Raw genomic sequence first — 25,122 nt, 5'->3', positions numbered from 1 at the left:
TCCCCTTGAGGACCGAGTCCTTGATGGTCATATGCCCGAGAGCACGATTTCGCTCATATATAAGAAGTTGATAAACGTCCGGGCAGACTTGCTATTGGGGCTGAGAGAACAGTGGACCAGGGATGGCCTCGAGTTGGATAATGAGGACTGGCAGTCAGCGGTTTCTTCGCCTAAGGAGGTTGCGATCCCGTCGCGTCTGAGGCTGGTGCAGCTCAAAATACTGCACCGGGTGTATGTTACGGGGCCACGGCTGGTCCACATGGGATTCTTGGAGGATGGCCTGTGCAGAAGGGGATGTGGTATGGTGGGTACTTTCCTGCACATCATTTGGGCGTGTGGGGTCATTGTGGAGTTCTGGAGGAGAGTCCATGCAGTTATGGGGGAGGTGACGGGCATTGTGGTACAGCCGGAGGCGCGGTGTTGCCTCCTGAACGTTTGGGGGCCCACTGATCTCGATGAGGCACAGACCCAATGGGTGACTCTGGGTAACATGGTGGCTAAGAGGGATATCGCGCGATTATGGGGCTCCTCGGGACCCCCTACACTGACCGCGTGGAAGGAGAACATGGATTGGAGCATGTTTAGGGAGAAGACGGTCTACTGCTCTAGAGGTCGCCCCCGGAAGTTGCACGCCATCTGGGGGCGGTGGAACCAATATAGGGGGGGAATATGTCTTGCTCCGGATCTGGAACCTCCCGAGGAACAGCTTTCCCCCTGACCTACCTTCCAGCACAGTTTGGTTTAGGTACCCGTTCTGGGCCTCTGCTGTTCCCCTTCTTCCTCCGCACACAGTCTTATAATTAGTAGATGAGTGGGGTCCTGCCTCCCCTGGGGGCTTTCGCCATGGGATTTCAATGTTCTGCCTTGCTGGGGTTTGTTGTGTGTTTTTCTGTGTTTATTTAAAATTGGACCTTTGCATTACTCTTCGTACTGTATCCGGGACGCATTACAGTATCTAACTTGCAATGCTGCCGAACCTTCGGGCTGTCGGCTGAATAGCTGTGTCCTGAATTTCGAAATAAAGGTTTTCAAAAAAAAAAAGTGTTTATTCAAAATGAGGCATGATACAATTGACATTATGAATCATTTTTGTACAGTCCAAAAAATCAAATTCCTCATGAAAAACAACGAACCCGGACCGGATGAACTTTCTCCGACTGGTCAGTAATAGTGAGTTTTTAAATATTTAGAGGTCTATTAGAATGGCGGTCGGAAAACCACTACGACCGCCATGGTAGCGAAAATCAACCGTCCGGCGGTTCTATTAGGAACTACCGCCCAAAAAATCAGACTGCGGCGGAACGAGGCCACCAAAGACCGCACGTAGTGGGCGGAGCAAGCGAAAATCCATCCATGGCGATCGGATTCCTGGCGGAAGCACACCAAACCACCGCCAGGACAGCGGAGAGAACGCACGGAAAAGTAGGATATCCCCGATGTAACTTCAGTACGTTCCGCTGTTTCCGACCACCACGGTCGCAAACAGTGATGAATGGGAGATCCGGAGGAAGGGCTGTAGCATAGCCATCGCTGCGGATGCTCCATGAAAAAAATGGCGTCCGACTAAAATAAAAAAATCACAAGTCCACCAAGTGCACACAGCAAACTAGCCCTGCCCACACAAACACCTAACGTATCCCAAAGACCTACCCCGATGGCAAATTCAAAAATACAAATCCCAGGACAACTCAATCCACACACCTGACAGCAATACTCCATCTTGACACACCCACATAGCTGAGCATAAAACCAGCCCCTTCCCTGACTAGAATCCTTTGCAATACTCCACAACTGAAGGGCCCAACACCAGAGCACAAAGGAGATCAAACCAGCACAACAACACACACACACACACACACACTCCACCTACACCACCCCCACCACCGCACCCCTAAACATTAGCACATCACACACCAAGGCACCACAGAAAATGCCCACATTCACAGAGAGTGAGTTGTTAGTCATGATAGATGAAGTAATCCGAGTAGAACCACAAGCGATTGGTAGCCTGGTCCAACAGACCCCATTAGCCACAAGAGCACAAATGTGGGCAAGGATAGTCGATCAGGTCAATTCAGTAGGGACCACCACGCGTTCCAAAAATGAAATCGTGAAGCAGTGGCATGACCTGAAGAGGGTTGTCAAACAGAAGAGCAAGAACCGTGAGCAGGCACAGAGGACTGGCGGTGGCCCTCCCTTTCCACCAAAATATTCACTGCATGGGAGGAGAAGGTGCTTGCCATACTTCATCCAGAGAGTATCACAGGAATAGCCAGGGGAGTGCAGGCTGGTAAGGACAAACTAATGTAAACCTTTACACTGCCATGTACTGTCTTGCACAACTACAAAGCTATAGCTCCTAGGTCCAAGTACATTCATATGCACCACAATACCCAACACCGGTCCCACAGATGTAACATCCACTCCATCTAAACACCCCAAAGGTAGCCTGCAACATTCCCTGGGTTGCATGTATACAGTTAGCCAGCACAACTCCTCCCACCAGGCAGCCCTGTCCCACCCCTGAGCAGGATGGAGCACACCCTCTCACCCAGAAGCATGTGGCAGCCATTGTATCACAACAAACAGACATACAGGTAGGTATCCATCTTCACAAGAAGGGGTGTTTGGTGGTGGGAGGCCTGCACAACTACTCCACCCAGGCAACCCTGTCACACCACTGAGCAGGATGTGACACTCACCCCCCACCATCATGAAGCATGTGTCAGCCATCGTAGTACACCAACCAAACTTACATGTAGGTAGCCATCTTTCCAGGCTGTGCTGTTTGGGGGTGGGAGGCCTGCACTACCAATCCCACTATGCCTCCTTGTCCCCCAGCTCAGTAAGATGGAGGACTCCCCACCCATCATGAAGGCAGCCATGTGGCAGCCATTGCATTGTTCACTTCAAACTAACAGGTAGGGAGCCATTTTCCAAGTTTGTTCTGTTTGTGGGTGGGAGGCCTGCACTAATACTCCTACCATGCCCACTTGTTTCCCAGCTCAGCAAGATTGAGCACTCCCCACCCACCATGAAGCATGTGGCAGCTGTAGGAGAGTAGGGTCTGCAATCCTATAATCACCCAGATTTTTTGCTTTTGCTTCATTGGTTTACGACTTTCCCCGGCTGTGGGCCTGCCAATCAGACCCACAGCCTAGCTGTTCTCTCTCGAAATTAACACACATGTACATTAGGTGCATCCACCAATTGGAACTGGGCCGCCTTGTCAGTCCCTGTCTCAGCATACCTCAGGTATCCAGGGCATCGGTGTACCCAGGGCCCACCAGGGGCTGCAGCATGTATTATGCCACCCCTGGAATGGCTGCCCAAATCTGACACAACTGGCTGCACGACAGCTGGGGCAACGTGGTGTAATCACCCGTTGCTATAGGTGTAGTATTCCTACACCTAACCCTAAGATGGACACATGGATTCCTATCAGTCACTCCTATGGCAGGCCTTATCAATCCTGAAGGCAGAGTGCAGGGAATCATGTGGGACGGTGCTCTGGCGCGAGCTGAGCCCGTCGACGGCTTGCGGAACCAAGTCCTAATAGTCGTTCCATGGTGACGCGGGCCAACTACTTTTAAATGCATTATAATCCTCGCGGTTATTTGCTAACTTTGGCATCGCATCACCTACACATGTCGAGTAAGGTGTCATACGAATTGGAATACGAACCCCTCGCCAGTTCTGGCGACGGGGTTAGCATTCCCCCCTTTTAGAGGGGCACGACATGGAAGTAACCTTGAACCCCGGTTAAAGTTGACTCAATCCTCAGCACCACAAAATGGATGCTGCCACCAGACACAAGTCTGACCCCCTGCTGCTGGGAGACCTTCCAGCGAGGGGAGCTTGGACAAAGGGTTTCCTGTCGAGGGCGGTGTTAGCACCATCCCAGACAGGGTTTGTGTATCCCAGGTAGGCAGGGCTGAAAGGAAGGTGACTGCAAGTGGCACCCCGGTGCTCACTGTGCATAGCCCGGCTCAAACCAGTTTCGGGGGCACACCAGCCCCTGAGCTGGGGCGAAGCCGGACAAAGGATAGGGGTGTAACCACCCCCCTCCTGGCTCCACCCATAGGTAGAACCTAGTCACGGGCCAGCCCCTTTTCTTAGAATAAAGGTAGGAGCGAGTCCCCTTCCCAAATTGGATAATTCTGAATCTTGAACTACTTTCCACGAAAGGAACTCTTGACTATTTCTGAAGACTCTCCCTTGTGGCTAAGGAGTAGCCACCCTGCACCAGCAGGCACGACCTAAGCGCTTGCGGTTTGCTGTAAGTCCCTCCTACGGATCAAGACTGCCCAGCTCGACGAGACCCGAGTTCCCTGCCATCTCTGACCTTTTACCTACCTCATCAGCCCAGCTGAGAGTCGTAGGTGTGACGAGACTTGCGGGACCGGCCATCTTCAGAACCTGCACGACGCTTATCTAGCACGCCCACCGAGGGACCCTCAAGTGAGTGCACCTAGGGTTTGAGAAGCCCTAACCCTGAGCAGCTCCAGCACCGAAGTCTGCCTCCCCAGCATCCACGGGATCTGCGTGGGGGCCCTTCCGCTCCTTGCTGTTCACCGCGTTGTTCGACCACTTGCCGACCGGCTTGTGGCCCTCTTCACGACGCACCACGATTGTTTTCATCACTAGTCTGGTTGCTCCAGACTGGCTCTTGCTCCCCTTCAACAGAGGAGTACCACGGACCCTCCTGGTCCACTCCAGACGCCATCTTGACTCCACCGCGTGGGTTTGCCACTGCCAAGATCCGCTGCCCCATTCCTGGGCCCAGCATCATCGACAGCAGACACCTTCGTGGCTCGCCCTCCATCCTGGTCGCCGCCGCGCCTCCTGGTCCGAGGAACAGCCGAGTCCGACGTCCTCCACTCACCTGGTCGAGGTGACTTCAGCCGGTACCCTCCTGGTGCCCACACGATCGCTGGCTAGCGGTTGAGAACTGAGTCCCCTCTGCTTTCAGGTTTCCTTCATCACCGATCCAGGCTTGGATCTCGCTGAACATCGACACTGGTCGCCTGCCAGCAACTCTTCTTTCAGGCTCCTGAGACTACAACGAGGACTTCCGACATCTTGCCGAACCTTCCACAGCCGCAGCCTCTGGGTTAGGTAACTCGAGCATTTTGATGCTCCATCGCAGGTTCGCTTTACAAGTGTCCAGTTCCTTTTTCGTTTAGTCCCACTGATCGGATCACTCCGGAATCAGTAACCTTAGACTTTCTAACCTCTCCCCTTCCACTTGCAGTGTAAGGGTTTCGTGCCCTCGGGCATTTGTGTAAACTGTGCAACCAGAAGTATTTTCCTAAGAGTTTTGTATTGTGCTTAGCGCCCTGACTCATAAAGAGCCAGGGTAGTCTTGTTATAAATAAATATCCTTTATTTTCATAACTACTTGTGTGGTGTCCTTTCACTGGGTGTTCAAGGGGTATATGTGATGGTAAACAGCTGGCTTAACACGCCCTCTAGAGTTTAGCCTAAGACTGCTCGTATCCACGCTACTAGGATAGCTGGTCTATAAGGTTGACTTACAACCAATCATCAAAAAGGGTTGTTTGGAATGATACACAGTGATCACTAGAATAGTGAGCACTACATATCAGGCCAACTTCTCACAGCAGCCATTGTATTGTTCACCTCCACCTAACAGGTAGGTAGCCATCTTAACAGGGAGGTGTGTGTGTGTGTGTGAGGCCAGCACAACAACTCCCAACAATCCCCCTTGACCCACCCCTGAGCAGGACGGAGCACTCCCTCCCACCCAGAAGCATGTGTCAGCCAATGCATTGTACACTTAAGATTAACAGGTAGGTAGCCATTTTCCAAGGTTATGTTTGTGGGTGGGAAACCTGCACTACTACTCCCACCATGCCCCCTTGTTCCCCTGCTCATCAAGATGGAGCTCTCCCTCCCACCAAGATGCATGTGTCATCCATTGCATTGTTCACTTAAAACTAACCGGTAGGTAGCCAGCTTATGCCCTCTTGTCCCACCCCTGCGCAGGATGGAGCCCTCCACTACACACACAGAGAGATGTGACAACAGAACAGGTAATTAGACCGTACATGCACCCAGCCATTACTCTCAAAAAGCATGGTGCCATATGACAACACCAGCCCTCTCATCCCACAAAAATTCACACAGATCCAATTGCCACTTACAGTGTGCAGATAGCTAAGCGAATGTAACTGTCACAGCAACCAAAGTGTGACTCACTAATTCACATGTTGAAAAAGGTCTGTGCACAATCATGCACAGCACTGAATGCTATGTGTAAGTGCCATGGGGGCAGAGCATCAAGGACCATATGAAAACAAAGCAAGCATGGTCTGTAGTACAAGTTGAGATTTGCACATGACCGGACAAAGGTATGCATGAGATAACAATGGCTAGTTCATGCTCACATGTAATGTCTGCCAGGCAGAGTAATAAACAAAGATGCTTCACCTAAATTCGTTGTGGCGCTAGGTGTTAGATGGCAACATGTCCTTGTAATCACAAAATATGCACGTGGCGCATGGTATTTATTGACATGTCACACCATGGACAAGTAATGCATGTACCTCCACATCATGTCATGATTCACAGTAGTGTACAGACATACAATGTGAGAACTAGTAAACTGTGTTGTGCATAACCTGTGAATAATATACATCTAACACCAAGCTTGAGGGGTGCACTTCAATGACCATTTCCACTCTGTCCCACAGGTTACAGAGACCTGACTGCAGAGGACGATAGCAGCAACCTGCAGAGCCTGTCTCCTCTGCCCCCCCCCCCCCCTCCCACCCCACCCCCGGAACATGGACTCTCGGATGATGACTCTCTGGATTCTGAGGACGCGGAGCGCGATGCTGGCCCATCTGGTGTGCCAGGGCGCAAAAGGTCCCCATTGTCCCCTACTGGGAGGACAGAGCTGCTGCGAGTGAGTGTGAGGCATAACTGCTGACTTGACCTGTTTGAACATTTTTAATGTATTGATGCTGGTGAGATCTTTATTTTAACGCCTTTTTAACCCCAGTTTACATTTCAATATTGCAATTTTGCACATCTTACCGTCTGCCACTCGGTGCTTTTGAAAACGCGGCGCCATCTTAGGTGAAGGCAGGTCGGCGCTCTAGGCGTCCCACTTCCTGCCTTCATATTCCGGATGTCAGCGCGAGCGCGAAGCGGATGCACGCAGCGGACGCGCGCATAAGGCGCGCATAAGGCGCGCCTAAGGCAAGCCCGTCTGCGCCCGTCCGCGCCCGACCGGGACCCGGGGCCATAACCCCTGATCCGAACACCCCCACGGAGATAACCACCAAACCAACAATACAGTATTCAAGAGAATCCCTGCTAGCGCTGTCACCCACCGTAATAAACCATAACACTACGCTTTGTACAAAGGCCTGTCCAGGAAGCACCGAAGGACCGTTCTCTTGCTATGTGTGCAATTGGCAGAGCTTAATGTCTCTACGCCATCTCCATACAGATACGGATGATCAGAGCACTATTAGATGCCTATATTTTAACGCAAGGTCAATACCTAAACATACCTTCGACATTTGGGATACCCTAAATGGGAGAAATCCTGATCTGGTTTTTGTAACTGAAACATGGCTGGGGGATAACAATCTCCCCGATATTGCCAATGCCCTGCCACCTAAATACAAAATTCTCAAAAAAGACAGGCAGGGACGGAAGGGAGGCGGCCTGGCCATTATATTTAAAGACTACCTCACCTGTCTCCATTCCGAAGCGGTACTTATGGGAGAGCATGAAGTATTACCGTTTCGGGTATCTAGCAACAACCACACATGGCTTGGGGGTGCAGTTATCTACAACCCTCCAGGCCATCAAACTGATCTGAGCGCCAAACTTCTTACTCAACTTCTTCCCCTATGTCTGAAATATAAACATTACCTAATCATAGGAGATTTCAACGTGCACTTTGAGGAAACACATAACACCACAGCGAGGCAACTGGAAAAAGACATGCAGATCCTCAATCTCAAACAATGGATTTCAGGCCCCACACACAGTGCTGGCCATACCCTAGATATGCTTTTTTCCAACATAGTCAACAAGGATCCAGGAGATTATCCCTGTATCCTGGACAGATCACTCGCTGGTATCCTTTACCCTCCACCTACCGGCGTTTGCGACTAAATCCCTTAAACCTACACGAGGGACAAATAGAGCTTGGAAACTGGTCACTCAGGACCGGTTCCAAGCCCACTTCTCCCCAGACAACCTAGTTACCCGAGACTATCCTCCAACAAATGTAGAAGCTTTCCAACTTGAAGCCGAAATCACCAAGACTCTAGATATTTTTGCACCTATATTTACATCCAAGCCCAGAAACAAGACTTCATCCGAAAAATGGTATTCACAGGAGCTTAAGACACTGAAAAGGAAGTGCAAAGCACTAGAACACTCCTGGAGAATGTCAAAACTAGAAACAGACAGAATTAGTTATAGGTCTGAGTTAAGGACCTACAATAGCTCCATTAAAGCAGCAAAAAAAAAAACTATTTCTCTACCCGGATAAAAGAAAACTGTAATTCGGCTAAGGAATTGTTTAGAGTTGTGGGGGAGCTTTGCAAACAATCCAGCCTGTCTCAAACCCTGCCCCCCTCGGAGGAAAACTGTGAAAAGATTAATGATTTTTTTCTCAACAAGATCAGTACAATCTATTCATCATTCACCAATGATTCTGCCCAATCTAAGACCCACTGGGAACATCTACCCCCACATCCAGCTAGCATGACACATATGGGCAATTTCGTCCCCCTTATTGAACTAGAGGTTGAAAAAGCTATGCTGGAAGTAAAATCAGGATCTCCGTTAGATCCATGCCCCCACTACATATTCTCCCGGATTACCCCGATAATATGCCCCTATGTCACTTACATCCTTAACAGATCACTGGACTCAACAGTATTCCCAGAAATATGGAAACAGGCTGTAGTAGTGACCCCCCTGTTGAAGAAAGCCGGAACAAATGTCCTTAACCCTGAAAACTATCGACCCATCTCCCAGCTTCCATACCTATCTATGGTTCTAGAAAAACTGGTAAATAAACAACTAGCCAATTACTTGGAGACCAACGAACTGTTAGACAGTTCCCAAACCGGCTTCAGAGCGGCCAACAGCACAGAGGCCACTCTTTTGGCGGTCCTCGAAAATATAAGATCGTCAACGTATCAAGGCCAGGCTGTTGCCTTGATCCTACTGGACCTGTCGGCGGCGTTCGATACGGTCTCACATGACCTCCTGCTGAAATTCTTTATGAAAAGGGTATCCATGCCAAAGCCCTCCAATGGTTCAACTCCTTCCTGAAGAACAGAACCCAGGTGGTACAACTGGGTCAGTTCTTCTCGGGGAAAAAATAAATCAGCTGTGGTGTCCCCCAGGGTCCCTCCCTGAGTCCGACACTTTTCAATGCCTATGTTTCATCCCTGGCACTGATAAGCAGGACATGGGGACTCAGTATCTGCTCCTATGCAGATGACACACATCTGATGATTACCATGGAGGGCAGACATGAGGACACCAAGGTCAAGCTAAACAACTGCCTTTCGGAAATGGCAACATGGATGACCAAACACTGCCTTAAGCTAAACTCAGGGAAATCAGAAATACTGCTTTTTGGTGGGGCACATCTAATCTGGGATCCAACATGGTGGCCACAATCCCTGGGCGAGGCCCCAGCACCTAAACAGCGCGCTAAAAACCTAGGAATAACCATTGACAAAACTTTGTCCATGCAGGACCACGTGTGGGCTCTGTGTGGAAGAGGCTTCGCTATCCTAAATCTCCTAAAAAGGCTTTTCCCTTGGATCCCCCTTGAGTGTAGGAGGACGGTCATCCAGACATTACTTACTAGCAGATTGGACTACGGCAATGCCTTGTTCGTAGGCATGGCAGAATACCTTTTCTCACGCCTACAGGTGTTGCAAAACGCGGCTGCTAGGCTTGTCTGCAATAAAGGTAGACTTAGCTCTGCGTCCGCATGCATGAAAGAAATTCACTGGCTTCCCATGCGCTAAAGAGCAAGATTTAAACTGTTGAGCCATGCGTACAAAGCACTGCACAATGTCGGATCTAAAATCCTCCAGAACAAAATTGATTTCTACATACCTACAAGGAGTTTGAGGTCAAGATACCAAGCATTAGCTAGACCCAAGCGTATAAAGAAAGTCAGAGCTGGCGGCCGGTCATTCTCACACCTAGCAGCCAAACACTGGAATGAACTCCCTCTTTACCTGCGTCTCTCTGACGAGGTTTCATTCACGAAACAGCTAAAAACGCACCTTTTCCCGAGGTCCTAGGCACAAGAAGTCGACGACCCCCAACACTACTCCGCATGCCCCCGCTTTACAGCGCCGTGATATCCAGTAGGATGAATGTTGCGCTTTACAAATACAAATACCACCACATCTGCAGCATCACCAACATCTACACAAACCCCTGCTATAACGGCCTGTGCGGCCTCCACCACCACCACCAGTGTTGCCTGCAACACTCTCACTGCCCCAGAGGAGGACCACCCCACACCACCAACTGAGGGGGGGCAGGGAGAGTAGGCGGGTGCATACAGTTGTGAGGCAACAGGTCCGTGACAGCAGGGCAGGTGGGAGGGCAAGGGGAAGTCAAAGACAGCCAGACACTGGGACCATAGCCCTGGACAACTTCAACAGTGGCCTATTAAGGGGCCCAGGGACAAACAGACTGGGCTGAGGAAGATTCACGTAAGGTCCGCCTGCTGCTGAGGTCCATGGACACTAGCCTGGGCTAAATTGTGGACCTCTTGAGCCAGCTAGTGGGGGTACTGCGGGACAGGCCTGCGCCACAACCAACACCTCCACCTCCCTCTGGTGGCCCGCAGGATGACAGTTCACTATCCTCTCCTGCAGCCACAGAGAGGGGGGGGGGGAGGAGTCCTCAGACCCCACTGGCCTGCCGCAGAGGACCCCCTGCCAAACGATCAAGGGGCCGTCCCAAGAAATCACAGGAAGGATCCTGTGGCAAAGCACCTGCCAAATGCCAGTCACTTAGCCAGCCATGATGGCAACCCTCTGCACTACTGCATTGACTTTTTGAACTGTCCTTCCCCACACTGCCTTGTGAATGGCATCCGTTTGTTGGACTGGGTCCCCACATCAATGTGGTGACTACTCAATTGTTTCATCTACCATCACTGACAACTCACTGCTTCACTAATCACCTTTTTGTAAATATTCACCCCCTGTCACATGTCCTCATTGCAAATAAACACTCCTTACACACACGTCGTTGTCTACTCTGTGTTTATTCCAGAATGTGCAGTCTTCACCAGGATTACATTGTACCTAGAGTATAGATTGTATGTAGGCAAGGAGAGGCTGAAGGGACCTGGGAAAACACAACAGAACAATATTCACTAGTCAGGTGGTGGCATCACAACCATCACAAAAAACTTGTCATCAAGATGCTCCAATCTGCACACATTACAATGAGCAACAGTACCGACATAAACATCCTTTAGATTTGCCAAACTACCCTGTCCCAGAAACATTGGCAGCCAGCACTGAGTCAACAGGCTGCGGTCACAAAGCTCACATACACCTTGCCAACATCGACATCAGCAGACAAAGGCTCCATTGTACATTGTCACTCAGCTTCAAGTGAAGTAGCGGTGGATGATCTGTTGATGCAGGTAGACACCTTCCTCCTACCCACTATCCTCGTCACTGGACATGGGTTGGTTTGCAGGGGGGCCTTAGCTGCTCATCAGCATCTAGGAGCAGGGGTATCTCCTTGCGCAAGGCCAGGTTGTGGAGCATGCATCATGCAACGACAATCTGACCCACCTTCTTGGGCGAGTACATCAGTGCACCTCCGGTCTTCTCCATGCAACGGAAACTTGACTTCAGGAGACCGAAAGTACGCTCCACCACACAACGTGTCCTCCCATGGGCATCATTATAGCGGACTTTAGCTGGTGTCCTGGGATTCCGCGGTGGGCTCAGCAACCAAGGACGGTTGGGATATGCTGAATCACCTAGGTGTGAGATACACAGAGAAACTTTGTAATGTAACTGTTGCAGAGGACAGCATGTCACACACACAGCACACTACCGGACTCTTCGTACTCACCCACAATCCATGCATGCTCCGGAAGCAGATTATCCATCAGTCGTGGCACAATGCTGTTGCGCATGATGTATGAGTCATGGGCCGAGCTTGGGAATTTGGCACAGACGTGTGAGATGATCATATCTGCCTGGCACACCACTTGCACATTGATGGAATGTAAATGCTTCCTATAGATGTGCTCACGTGGCTGTGGTGGAACCAGGCCAACATGTGTGCAGTCAATGGCACCAACAACATTGGGGATGTGCCCAAGTGCATAAAAATCTACCTTCACAGCTGCCAATTCATGCCTCCTGGGGAACTGGATATATCTGTCCTTGTAGATCATCATAGCTGACAGGACATCACGTAGCACAATGCTGAACATAGGTTCCGACATCCCACCTGCGCTGGACACGGTGTACTGAAAAGATCCTGAATTAAAAAATGCAGGGCCGCCATCACCTTAGACGTTTGTGTGAAAGCACCCGGATATGTCCTGCGAGGCTGCAGGTGGGGCTTCAACATAGCACATAGGTCTTGGAGGGTGTCTCGAACCAGATGGAATTTCCGTATATGACCTCCTCATCCTCCATGTCTGCCAGCACTATGAAGGGACGATGCACATTTGGTCTCCTCCTAGGTGAGATGATAGTGGACACTTGTCGATGCAATCCACCAGGAGATATGTCCAACATCTTACACAACGCATACAATGACTAGCATCACAGTTCAGCTTACGGCACAACTTACATGTAGGGACACTCTTAGCTACACCATCCGTACACATGTCCACTTTTCACACAGCTAGCACCTCACAAACCATATCCGACTATGTGAATGCACAAAGGGATATGGCCACAAACCTTGCATGGGCAGTCCTGAAAGTAGTACCAACAGGCATAGGTGTGAAACTGCCACACTACTGTCTCCTACCTAGCTGCTGTACCTGCCACACCTTATTGCGTAAGTCACACTGGGCACACATCAACCACACAATGACCCAAGACTGCGTTAATTGACAAGTATGTGCATGAGCCAAGAAAAGTAGACCGTCAAATCTGCACATTGTGTAGTAAGACATTCATCACTGTGAGTTGCTCAGCCCTTTCACACATGTGCACGCATTAGAGAGTTCATCACAACACTGTTCTGTGTACATGCCCAGCAAAATCACAAGTGACATTTGAGGGAGTACATGCCAATGTTTCTAATCGTATACAACAACATGGCATGTGTAGTCAGCAGTGGGGTAAAGGTTACATTGGCATTGAGTGCACAATCTTGTGCCATGAATCATGTGTCTACTGTGCACTGTTGAGAACTGGCCATTGGCCATTCACACTGCATGACATGTCCATAGGTGCTGTCAAGGTGATCTGACACCCAAATCACGGTCACTGGCTCAAATGCATGGAAGACATATTGCGGTAGCTACCAGCTGGCCCCAGAGGTGTGTCTCTGCCCATGCCAAAGCCACTCTCGCTGTAGTGATAGTGATATGTGTATTGTCAAATGGCGGTTGGCATGCTCCGCCACCCAAATCATGGTCATTCTTAGCAATGTATGGCACACATATCATGGTAGCTATCTCCTGGCCCCAGCGGTGTCACTGCCAATGCCAAAGCCTCTCTCGCGGTGTCGATAGTGATATGTGTATTGTCAAATGGCGGTTGGCATGCTCCACCACCCAAATCACGGTCATCTTAGCAATGTATGGCACACATATCGCGGTAGCTGCCGCTTGGCCCCTGCGGTGTGTCGCTGCCAATGCCAAAGCCACACTTGCGGTAGTGATAGGCATAGACCCATGGTCAAATGGCGGTTGGTATGCTCCGCCACCCAAATCACGGTCACTCTTAGCAATGTATGGCACATATTGCGGTAGCTACCACCTGGCCCTTGCGGTGTGTCACCACCTTGGACCATGGGAACCGCAATCGCGGTAGACTGATGCAATTTTGAAAATCGCGGTAGGCATGCTCCACCACCACGGGCCGGTGATTGGATGCAATTGAAAGATGCACGACCGTGTTAGCGACCGCCTGGCCCGTGTGGTGTGTCACCACCGTGGACCATGCCATACAGCCAATGGGAACCGCAATCGCGGTAGACTAATGCAATTTTGAAAATCGCGATAGGCGTGCTCCGCCACTGCGGGGCCGGTCATTGGATGCAATTGAAAGATGCACGACCGTGGTAGCGACCGCCTGTCCCCTGCAGTGTGTCACCAACATGTACCATGCCCTTACAGCCAATGGGAACTGCAATCACGGTAGACTGATGCAATTTTGAAAATCGCGGTAGGCATTTGAAAAAGGCTGACCTGGAATATTAATTGCAGCAGCTTAGAACCACTGACACTACCCCAGGGGGCTATATATGTGTGGGAGAGAGCCATACATTTCCACAGCTCCCAGAGCTTGCTGCTGTCTCCAAAGCCTGCTGCCTGACACCCCTTACCACCAACTGTTGCTGTCTCTAGGACAAAGTGATGGCAAGGACTGAGAAGATCCAGGCCAGTCCCTTCAGCACTGAGGAGCTGGAGGTCCTGGTGGACGATGTGCTCACACAGTATGGGAGGTTATATGGTGCTCCAAATGTCGTGGTAAGTCTTTCAGAGTGAAAGTGAGAGTGCAGGGGGTGCACACATGACGTTGATCTGCTGCAGTATGTGCCTGAGAGTGTGGGGTTGTGTCATGCACTGCCTAGCATTCTGTCACCAGGTTGAAGGGGTGTGTAGCCTATTTCACATGTTTCCTGCCTGCACATCAAAACTGGAGGGACATGAATTGTCTTGTCAGCCATACAGTGCAGCAGCAAGTTGGGAATGCAGGAGTCAGGACAGTAATTGCTTGTGTGAATGGCTGTGTGGGTCCCTGATGTCCTTCACAAGCTCCTCTGTGGCCTTAGCTAGGGTTTACGTCCAGAGGGTATTGATGGAATTGTGTCTGACTCAAAATTTGCATCATGTATAGGTCAGCACCATGCTCAGGATTGTAATACCAGAGGGTGACACTCTTGGTGGTCATTCACCTATGCCACAGTAGATAGTGGTCCTTCTGTGCAGAGCCCCTTCCATTTCCACCAGCATGTGTGCTGACTGGCATGTATAGGCACTGTTTACGCTCTCAATTTGTCCCTTCATGTTACATTTCTGATGCCCCACATTGGACCTCAGTGTGATCCCACCTCGTCTGCACAGTCACTGCCCAATCTGACAAGGACACATCACTGAATATACAGAGTGTAACGTGTGTTGTTTGCTGGACTCTCCATCAAAGAGCCATCTCAGCCCTGTAGATTGCACACGACAGGCCTTGTGAGAAGGGTGGGAATTGTAACATGTCCCTCAATGTGACCTCCATGACACAGTGAGCCATTCACAGGGCAAGGACATTGTTGGCTGCGCAATGTTGGACACTGTGAGTCTGCCCCTAAACATATTGAAACATAACGTATGTTTTGCTCACCCTGAAACTGGATAGTAGATGTGGGCAGCCTACACATAGCTTTCTGTGCTGGCATCCTGCATGTGTATGGGATGGGCAGGTACTGTGTCCACCCTCATACCTGCATGCATTTTCATATGATTCTCCCATGCTAATGTACAATGTGAGATGCAGTATTGTCTCTGCTAGACATATCTGTGAAGTTGGGCTGAGTTAGTATCATGGTCCTGTACTGAGAGATAGTGGTACATAACCCTGTGTCATTGATTTTTTTCCCCCTCTTTTCTCCCATGCCCGCGGCTCAAAGTCTACCAGCGTAAGGCTTTGTGGACGGCCATTGCAGGCAAGATGCGGGCTCTGGGTGTCTCCAACCGACAGTGCACACACTGTCACAAGATGTGCAATGACATCTGCCGGCTGAGCAAGAACGTGTCAGAGATGATGCTGGGGCTGCTTCTTCGGACTGGCAGGATGGCGTGCAGGAGCAGGACACCACTAAAGGCCCGCATCTTAGCTTTGACACAGCCTTAGCTGGATGCACATTTGAAGGAGCTTCAGCAGCAAGCTGAGGGTGAGTATTCTGGGAAGGGTCACTTTGGTTGTGAGTGGCTGCTTGTATTCCAAGCCTGGGCCAGTGCTGGGCTCTGTGATGTTGCTAGTGTGATGCAGTGGCTTGTAAGTGGCCTCTGTGTTGGGTGCAGCTGTCATGCATTTGCCCTACCTGTACTTTCTCATGTCATTGGAGTATTGGCCCTTGACATTGCATTCTGAGTCGTGGCCTTCTGGCATCGTCTGCATTGGGGTAGTCGGGGACATCTCATGGAAGGGAACGACAGTGTGCATCGTCTGAGTGTGCTTTCATCAATGTGTGCATTGCCTGAGGTCCGAATTGTGAGGACTAGACATCTGACACCAATGTGCAACTGTAGTTGTCCCCCCCTAAGTAAGACATGGTGGATGACATGAGCCCATGTCCATTGTGGACTGTTATGTTGTAGTCTGTATCTGTGTTGTCCCCTTTTGCCCCCTCCAGATGTGACAGTGGCAACATGTTGGGAGGTACATCTTTGCCCCCCTCGGGGTCCTAGGTGTGCTCAGGGGGATTTGTGTGTCTGGTTAGATGGAGCCACTGGCAGGCTATTTGGCTGTGTGGTCATCACATGGCTCACTTATGCCACGTTTGCATGATAACACACAAAATTTCAATTTAGAATTGAGGTTGCACAATGTTACTGCACAGAGTGGTGTGCAACATAGGGATATCATCATCTTGTTTAGTGCTTTGCTTGCATATGATGGTTGTGTTGATGCCACTGAACTGACCCTACATCTGTCTCATGCATCTCCCGTGGGCATGGAAGGACAGGGGACGGACACCAGTGGTGAGGCATCAAGCACGACTGCTACACACTAGCACAGTGACCCTGATGTGACCAGCACTTCGAAGGGGGACAGGAGTCTGCTTGAGGAATCGCAGCCAGAGACACCAACTTCAACGTCATCTGACGCCAGCAGTGACACATCTATGTTGGCAGGCACAGGGAGCGGGAACTCTGCCTCCTCTTCTACCACACAGCTTACAGTGCCCAACCTCCCTCCTACTTCCACTGTTGCTGCCTGTGTTTGCACCAGTAAGAAGGGAAGAGTGTCCTTCACCCCAGGCACTGCTGCCCCTGCCCCTGTCTCCCCTGCTGCCATCAGTGGTGAGTCTGTGGACCTTTTGTGCCAGCTGTGTGTGGGCCAGACAACTCTCATCAATGCCTTTCTAGACCATGACAAAAAGTTGACACAGGTCGTTGCTTTCATGGAGGGCATTCATTCAGACGTGGGTGGGCTACACCGGACTGTCCAGTCTTTGTCCTCCGCAGTGAAGGCAGACATTCAACTGGCACAATCTCAGAGTCTAGTTCCAGTCCCTTTGGCCACCCCCCTGCCAGTGGCTACATCTGACGACACACCACAGACCTCAAGGGCAATCTGCAGCACGCAACAGCAGCAGCCCAAGCCGTCCAGGGTGCAGACACCATCCCCACAGAAAACTAAAGCCACCCCAGAGCGCAAAGGCAAAAGCCCTTCAGGCGACACCCAGGGCCATAAAGCCAAGAAGCAGGACTCAGGCTCACATGCCTCAGAGGCATCCCCAGCCAAGGACTCTCCTGTCCCAAAAGCGTCTTGCAAAGACAAGCAGACAGTTGCCGTGCCCAATGAGAAGTTGCTACCTGCTAAGAGTTCACATAAAGAGAGCTCCAAGGCTTATTCACCCTCAACCTCAACTCCCATTCAGAGCCCTGTGAAGCAGGGAAAGGAGGACACTGTAGGGGGTACACCTGGTAAACAGGGGATGGAGGGGCAAAGGCAAGGCCAGGCCAAGCATACTGCTGGATCCAGCATGTCTCCTGAGGGAGGGCCACTGGCTGCACCTGATGCAGCTTTGGCGGAGAGTGTGCCTGTTGTGCCTGCCCCACTTAACACTCCTCCCAAGACAGGGAAGCCATTTAGAATCCCCAAGAAGTGGAAATGTACCCCTCCACATTCTCCCACCCACACTGTATCTCACAGCAGCATGACACCACCTCCATGTGCCACACCACCACCCAGTCCAAGCAGCCCTTCAACTTTCAAAGCCACTGATGCATCTACCTCAGCTGGGCCTCTCTCTCCCCGGTCCAGTCCTCCAACTGTCCCCGACACTCAGCCACCTCCCAGTCCGACTGACTGCCAAGTCTGAGTGGAAGTCCCCCTCACACACCTGTCTCTCCTACAGCGGTGCCTGGACTGCCCATTGTACCCCCCTGACTGTGTTGCTGACCATGGCAGGGTACAGTCTCATCCATTCCCTGTGCAGGGTCTTGTGTACCTCATCTGCACTTGGTACTGGCCACTGGCCTTGATGTTCCCTGCTGTTTGCCCATTACCTGTGCAACTTCTCATGTACCTACTCTGCACTTTGAACTGGCCACTGGCCTTGCTCTGGTCTACTTTTGGTGCCTATCTGTGCAATATGTGAAGAAAGACAGTTACTCCTGTTGTCTGCTTTGTCAGTGTCCTTGATAAATAAAGATATTTCTGTGTGGATATGGTTTACTGTGACACATGCTCTGTATGCCACTTCAGTATTGCCAATGGTTAGTTTAACCTTTTCAAGGTTTTACAGAGGTGACAGGCACTTCAGTTCTTCTTGACCCTGAGGCTTGGGGTGCAATGATGGTGGTGTTTGATGAACTACTGTTATCATAATCATTCTTTGGTCTGTTTAGCTATATTGTACTTGTCATGTTTGTATGCACTGCCAGCACAACGTGGGATTCTATCCACAGGATTGCAGGCAGCCTGGCCAGGGTCATCATGTCTGTGTGATCTTTCTTGATGTGTGCACAGCAGTGTTGGTGTATGCTCATCGTTTGATGGCCAGTCTTCCTAGTCACATAGGTAAATATCAATGTGTGCACTTGGGTGGTCAAGAAGGGTGCAGTGTGAAGGGGGTGACTTTATCAGTAGTGTTGATGTGTATGTTCCCCTGCAATGTCAACTGCACACATGTATCACCCAGGAGTTGAGTGACTGTTAGTTGGATTGGTCAGCCCTGTGCTTTTGATTGTGTGCACATGTGGGAGTTGTAGGTTGTGCACTGTGCAGTGTGTTGGTGTGTCCTTGCACTTCTGGGGGACACCTACTTGTTGTTGGTGCCAATTGTGAGTATGCAGAGTGTGTGACTGGCAAATCAGTGTTGTTTTATTGATCAGCCATGTGTCTTGATGCTGTTTGTACTGTGTGCAGACCTGCTCAGCCACACTGACATTGTGGGTGTATTTTCTCATGCATTGCTGTCACTTGGGGCTTTTTTTGGCTCAAGTATGGCATGTGGGGTGTGGAGTCATACCATCCCCCATCTGTGCTTCTGATGCCTACCAATTGTGAGTCTGCACTCCATCTATTTTTGTATGGGGCACTCCTTACCTGTCCACTACTGACGTATACACCACTTCACTCTCATGTCAGCTGTCCTCTTGGGTTGCCAGTGTGTGTGCCTCCCCAACACTTCATTTGTCACACTATGCTTTGTGGTGCTGATCTGTGCACAGGACCAATGTGCCACTCAGGACAGTTTCCCAATTGGTTATATGTGATTTTCTTGTACTGTTTGGCAGCCATGGTTGCTCATATGCAGTTCAACTGTTTGTGCTGCATAGTCCTCTGGTCATGTTGTTTTTACCTGTGGGGTCCCACATTTGTGCATCTGTGGGTGTTGGGTTAGCTGTATGTGTGTTTGCTGAGGTACTGCTTCACTTCCTGAGTGTGTTGATTAGTGTGGTGGTTCATGGTGTGTCACTCATATCTGTGTGGGACTGGTATGTTTGGTGTGCACACACTGTTTGTCGTGCATGCAGTGCTGTGAGTGTATGTTGCCTTGTTTGGTGTGTGGTGCAGGGTGTAGGTTCACCTGGCTGGTTATTGTGCATGGGGAGCACAGGAGAGGCGCATGGCATGTCCCTTCATGTTTGGGGAGGCCTAGTTTGTGGAGGTGTGCTACTATGATCTTTGTGCACTGCCAATGCCTGGCGCTGGCCCTGCCTTCTGCATTGTGCGCATGTTTTTCCGCGCCTTCACTGCTGCGGTGAGGTGACCAGGACATTACATCGATATCATGGTTGGTGGGTGACCTGGATGTGGATGGGTGATTTGATGACAGGTAGGACATGGGTGGGTACACTTGTGGATGTGTTCCTGTCCCCACCAGGGTGTCTGGTGTGGACAGGAACCCTAGGTCTACCCATGAATTGTGTGCTGTTGTGTTGCAGGGATTCTGCTCATGCACAGAACTATGCGCAGGAAACCAGGACCTCAGTTAATTGCGGTGTACCAAAAACTCACCTCAGTACCCAGAACCCCAATCCGACTAGCATCAGTGTCCCATTCGTTATCCGTATTCTCTCGGAGCTCCCAATGTTTAGACAACCCAGAACAAGTGACTTGGAGTACTCTCAAGAATGGTGGAAATCAGAAATACATGTTTGTTATTATTCTCATATCAGTCCACAACCAGAGTAGTCAGAGACACGGTAAAGTTTAAAATGTTTATTTTATGAACTACGTGTCCTAAGATGCAGTACTTTGGCTAACATAACCAGACAAATGATTAAAATTAAAACCATCAGCATTGTTACAATAACATAGAAAATGAAGGGAGAAATCATATTACAAATGACAGTGGAATACAACCACCCTCCCTTCACGAGTGAGCTAGTATTATAATCCTAATAGAAGGTCTCTAGGTTTGAATGGGGAACCCCATACCGTAAAGATCAGCTTAGGTGAATCACATCACAGGATCAGCTTTGCTCTGCGTCTGGAAAGTTCTTTTCCAGAATGTGTGTGTAATGCATGCAAACTGCAATATTAAAGGCTCTCGACTCTCAGGTATTTGCAGCTGTGTACGTATTATGGCTAGAGAGTGGGCCGATCAACCTGAACTCAAAAACATACATTGTTTGGCGGCTCAGAGTGTTTCTGCACACAATGTTCAGACCAAGGTCGCGGTGCACGTCTAGGGATGTGAACGACAGACAGTTCCCATGTGAAGAAAAGGCAAGCAAGCAGTTTTCAAATAATATGTCTCTGCAGTGTTGTGTGCAAAAGCAGCAAAAATGGCAAGATGGCTTTTCTAACATCTAACGCGCTTATGCTAACATAGCAATGTATGTATCTAAAACGCTGCCTCCACTACACCCCCCCCCCCCCCCCCCCCCTTGGTCGGATCACAAACTATTAGGGATACAATCAAGGAACGCAGAGTTCAAGTTCGAAAGGGCAGAACCAAGTGCATGTATTGGAAATCCACATAAAGGGGAGTAAACTTTCGAATAAAAATCGTAAAAAAAAAAAAAATGAAGGGGAAAAAAAATGAAATAAAAAGTCGTAACATTTTGCAAAGGCTCAGCGAGCCCAAAAATGTCGAATCAAAAAAAAAAAGTGTGGGTCGTACAAGGGAAGTCGGACGACATCCAAGTTAATCCATTATCTTGTAAGCACAGTAAGTTGCGACCGCTTCCAAGAGAAAGTCATTGGAACGGTCTGCAAAAGTGTCCGCCATCCAGTCTAACAAGGTAAACGAACATACATGTTCCTGGCCACTGGGGCCTCTAGCACAATCAGAGGACAACTGGCGTGTTCTTCAAGATAACGAAGTCATACGCTGCTGTACCGATGTCCCAATTCCCTAGAACTCCATGTGCCGCTACACAGGCCATAATCCTGACACCAGAACAGTCCAACTCATGTGCCACTAAGGGACTCATCAGTCGATCATAATCCGGGGCAGGAGACACCGAGTTTGACAAGCACAAATCCAGAGCCCATTCGAAAGGACAATCTAGGCAATGAAAAATAGGTTGCACGCATGTAAAGTAGGAAAACCGGAAGGACAATCCATAGGCTATACTCAGGGTTGCCAGTGGTAATGTTCCATAATATTCAAGCATCCGTTTACGAAGATGGAGCAGCCGGGACAGGCTGTCTTGTGACACAAATTGTGCAGCCATTGCGCAGTAAGCAGATCAACAACAGCACACCAGCCATGAGGGGGAGAATCAACGGGAGCCCGCCAAAGACGCTGGAAAAAATAGAATGAAAAAATGCTGGTATCACACCAAAAATAGTTTGGAAGGAGGTAACGAGGCCAGAGCCCACAACGTTGAAAAAATTTACCAAGCCAGTTGTTGACGAGGCATTAAATATAGTTTGAATGAGGGCACCGAAATGTAGTGGGAGATCTGTATTTAAAAGCGCTTGCACCCCGGTGCAGGTGTTTGCTACGTGAAGGACAAATGTTTCACGGGACGAAGTCAGAGCGACTTCTTTTTGAGACAATAGAGCCCTTTTTCTGCTCATCTTGTTGAACTCTGCTTTCAAGGTTGGAATGGAAGGCCCGATGGATACATCCAGCCGCCCATGCGGGGGTGGGAAAAGGACGTTGTTGCAGCAGACTACTCTCTGTGATACAGTCACAATGTAGGGAATTCCCACTAGTATCCCGCAGCAAGCCTCGTTATTTAAAAGCAAATAACTACCGTTAGCTAACAACGTGAAAGAGGGTGTAATAGCTGGCACTGGAATCCCTTTCAGGACGCATGCTAAATTAGGCGCTTGCACATTGCACGCGCCATGCAATTGGATGTGCCTACAGACTGCAGAGTGATCAGGTGTGGAAGAGCATTCCTCACCCTTCAAATAAACTTCTTTACCTTCTCTCATGCACCTGTATGTAAATGGGAGTGACCAAACTTCATGCAGGAAAGCAGTACCCAATGGTTCATATCTGCCTAGGGCATAATGTTTCATGCACAAACTGAATTTAAACAAAGGAAATGGCAATGTGATTAACCCGTGGATAAGCCACACAGCTGAGTTCAATTCGGCCACAGAGAAAGGCAAAGGTTCTAACTTTTCAATATGCAGTAATGAGTATGTTGCATCTTTCATGGACATGAATTGTTGTTTCGTAGTTAGATTAAAGGGAAGGAACAAAGATGAAGTATTCATGTAGTCCCAGGGGACTTTCCCAGCCTTTAACGTTTGCAAAGTCCATGCAAACTGCATGATAGAACGTAATTGATTTTGGCCATGATACAAAACACAGACACGTCATCCTCCACAATATCAACAACAGATGAAACAATATTATCCAATGTGTAAATTCTGGAAGAAAGGGTATGCTATTATCGACAACAGCCAGAACTTTTTCCAAATTGGCCTGATCAATGGCCCTCAATCTGGAAGCTGCTTCAATTTGCGATAATTTCCAAACTTCGTTATAAACAGCATACACCCATCTTTTGGACCTTCCACTTACAGGACCCTTAACAAAATCATTCAAATCTATTTTGTCATTTAATTTAGATAAATTAAGTTTAACAGATGCCAAGGTGGAATGTTGCAGCCAAGATTGGCATAACTTCCCTACAGAGTAGGTAGTAACAGAATGAGAAGATTCAAAGCGGGGGTCTATGCGAACCTGCGTATACCCAGGTTGCAGACCCAGAGCTCGTCTGCCAAGTCAACCATCCTTCAGAATGTAATTTGGAAATATTGAAGGATGTATTAGTAATGTATGACTGCAACGCATCAAGGGACAGATCTGTATGATTATCCCAATTTGGATAAGCACCCAGATCTGGAATAGAGGGTGAATTCAGTTTTTTGGAGGTAGCCAATCCAAAGCAGGTGGTCTGAAAAATAGTCAAATTCAAAAATATGTGGTTTGGGATGAGGCAGGCTCGATGCAAAGCTTCAGTTCCTTGCACCTGCCACGGTTTAGAACCCCAAACAGATTTAACCCCTTCGCTGCTAGGCCTTTTCCCCTCCTGTGCTAAGCCTTTTTTGGGCTATTTGGGGTAGTGCGCGCTTAGGCCTCTGTAACTTTTTGACCACATTAGGTATCCACGCCAAATTTGCGTCCTTTTCTTCCAACATCTTGGGGATTCTAAAGGTACCCAGGGTTTGTGGATTCTCCTAGAGGGTTCCCAGAAATTAGTCAAAATACAGCAATTTTGGTTTTTTTTTTGTGAAAAATGGGAAAAACGGACTGCAAATGAAAGCTTCTGGGTTTTTCTCTGCAAATGGTATCAAAAAAGGGTTTGTGGGGCTGAAATCACCATTTCTCCAGCTTTTAGGGAATGACAGAATTTTGTTAGAAAACCAACATTTTTTACACAGTTTTGGCATTTTTCTGGGACATACCCTATTTTTGCTATTTTTTGTGCTTTCAACCTCCTTCCAGTTAACGGTAGAAATGGGTACAAAAACAATAATGGATCCTGGAAAGCTATACATTTTTGAAAAGTAGACAAAATTCTGAATTCAGCAAGGGGTCATTTGCGTAGATCCATCAAGGTTTCTTTATAGAAATGTACAGGTAAATATAGGAAATTAAAAATTTGTTGAAAAAAGCAGCCTTTTGAGTCAACGTTTTCACCTGTAACTTCTTCGAATTATGACATCTCTTTGAAAGCAATGTATCGTTACATCCGGTAGACCTTCCTGGTTGTGGGGACATATAGGACTTGTAGGTTCACCAAGAGCCCAACGAACCCAGAGTAGAAAACTGAGCAGCATTTTGTAATGTTTTTTTTTTTTGGTCCGGGTATATAGCAATTATTGTGGGAAAATGTATACATGGAAAAATCGGTATGAAAGTCACCTATGTATTTCTGAAATGGGAACAAATTACAGAGTTTATAAACAGTGCATATGTGCACATTTTCGAAATTGGGAATACTCATATTTGCATGACAATTATTGGTCATTTTTCAAAATGACTTTTTTTTTTACACAATGTCTTTCATTTGGAAGGGAGAAATGCATCAAAAATCAATAGGTAATAACAGTTGCTTTACAAATTTGAACTACCCTAAGTCTCCCGATAAAAATGGTACCTCACTTGTGTGGGTAGGCATAGTGCCCACGACAGGAAGTGGCTCAAAACCTAAGGTGAACACACCACATTTTCACACTGAAAATTTACACTTTATTTGCGAAGAGTCTAGCTGTAGTTTTTGAACCCTAG

General features: G+C 48.9%; 1 long non-coding RNA gene across 2 annotated transcripts in view; it reads left to right on the top strand.

Moving 5' to 3' along the window:
- LOC146857172 (uncharacterized) overlaps window positions 1-16,047 on the top strand; it is a 227,290-nt gene extending 211,243 nt beyond the window's left edge. For both annotated transcript variants that reach the window (XR_014979863.1, XR_014979864.1), the window contains 2 exons: window positions 6,717-6,931; window positions 15,868-16,047. This is a non-coding gene — a long non-coding RNA (uncharacterized LOC146857172). The remainder of the gene's footprint in view (window positions 1-6,716; window positions 6,932-15,867) is intronic.
- Window positions 16,048-25,122: the final 9,075 nt, after the last annotated feature.

This window comes from Triturus cristatus, chromosome 3_2, assembly GCF_964204655.1.
Source record: "Triturus cristatus chromosome 3_2, aTriCri1.1, whole genome shotgun sequence".
Classification (NCBI taxonomy): Eukaryota; Metazoa; Chordata; class Amphibia; order Caudata; family Salamandridae; genus Triturus; species Triturus cristatus.
This window is presented reverse-complemented; position numbering and strand designations above follow the sequence as displayed.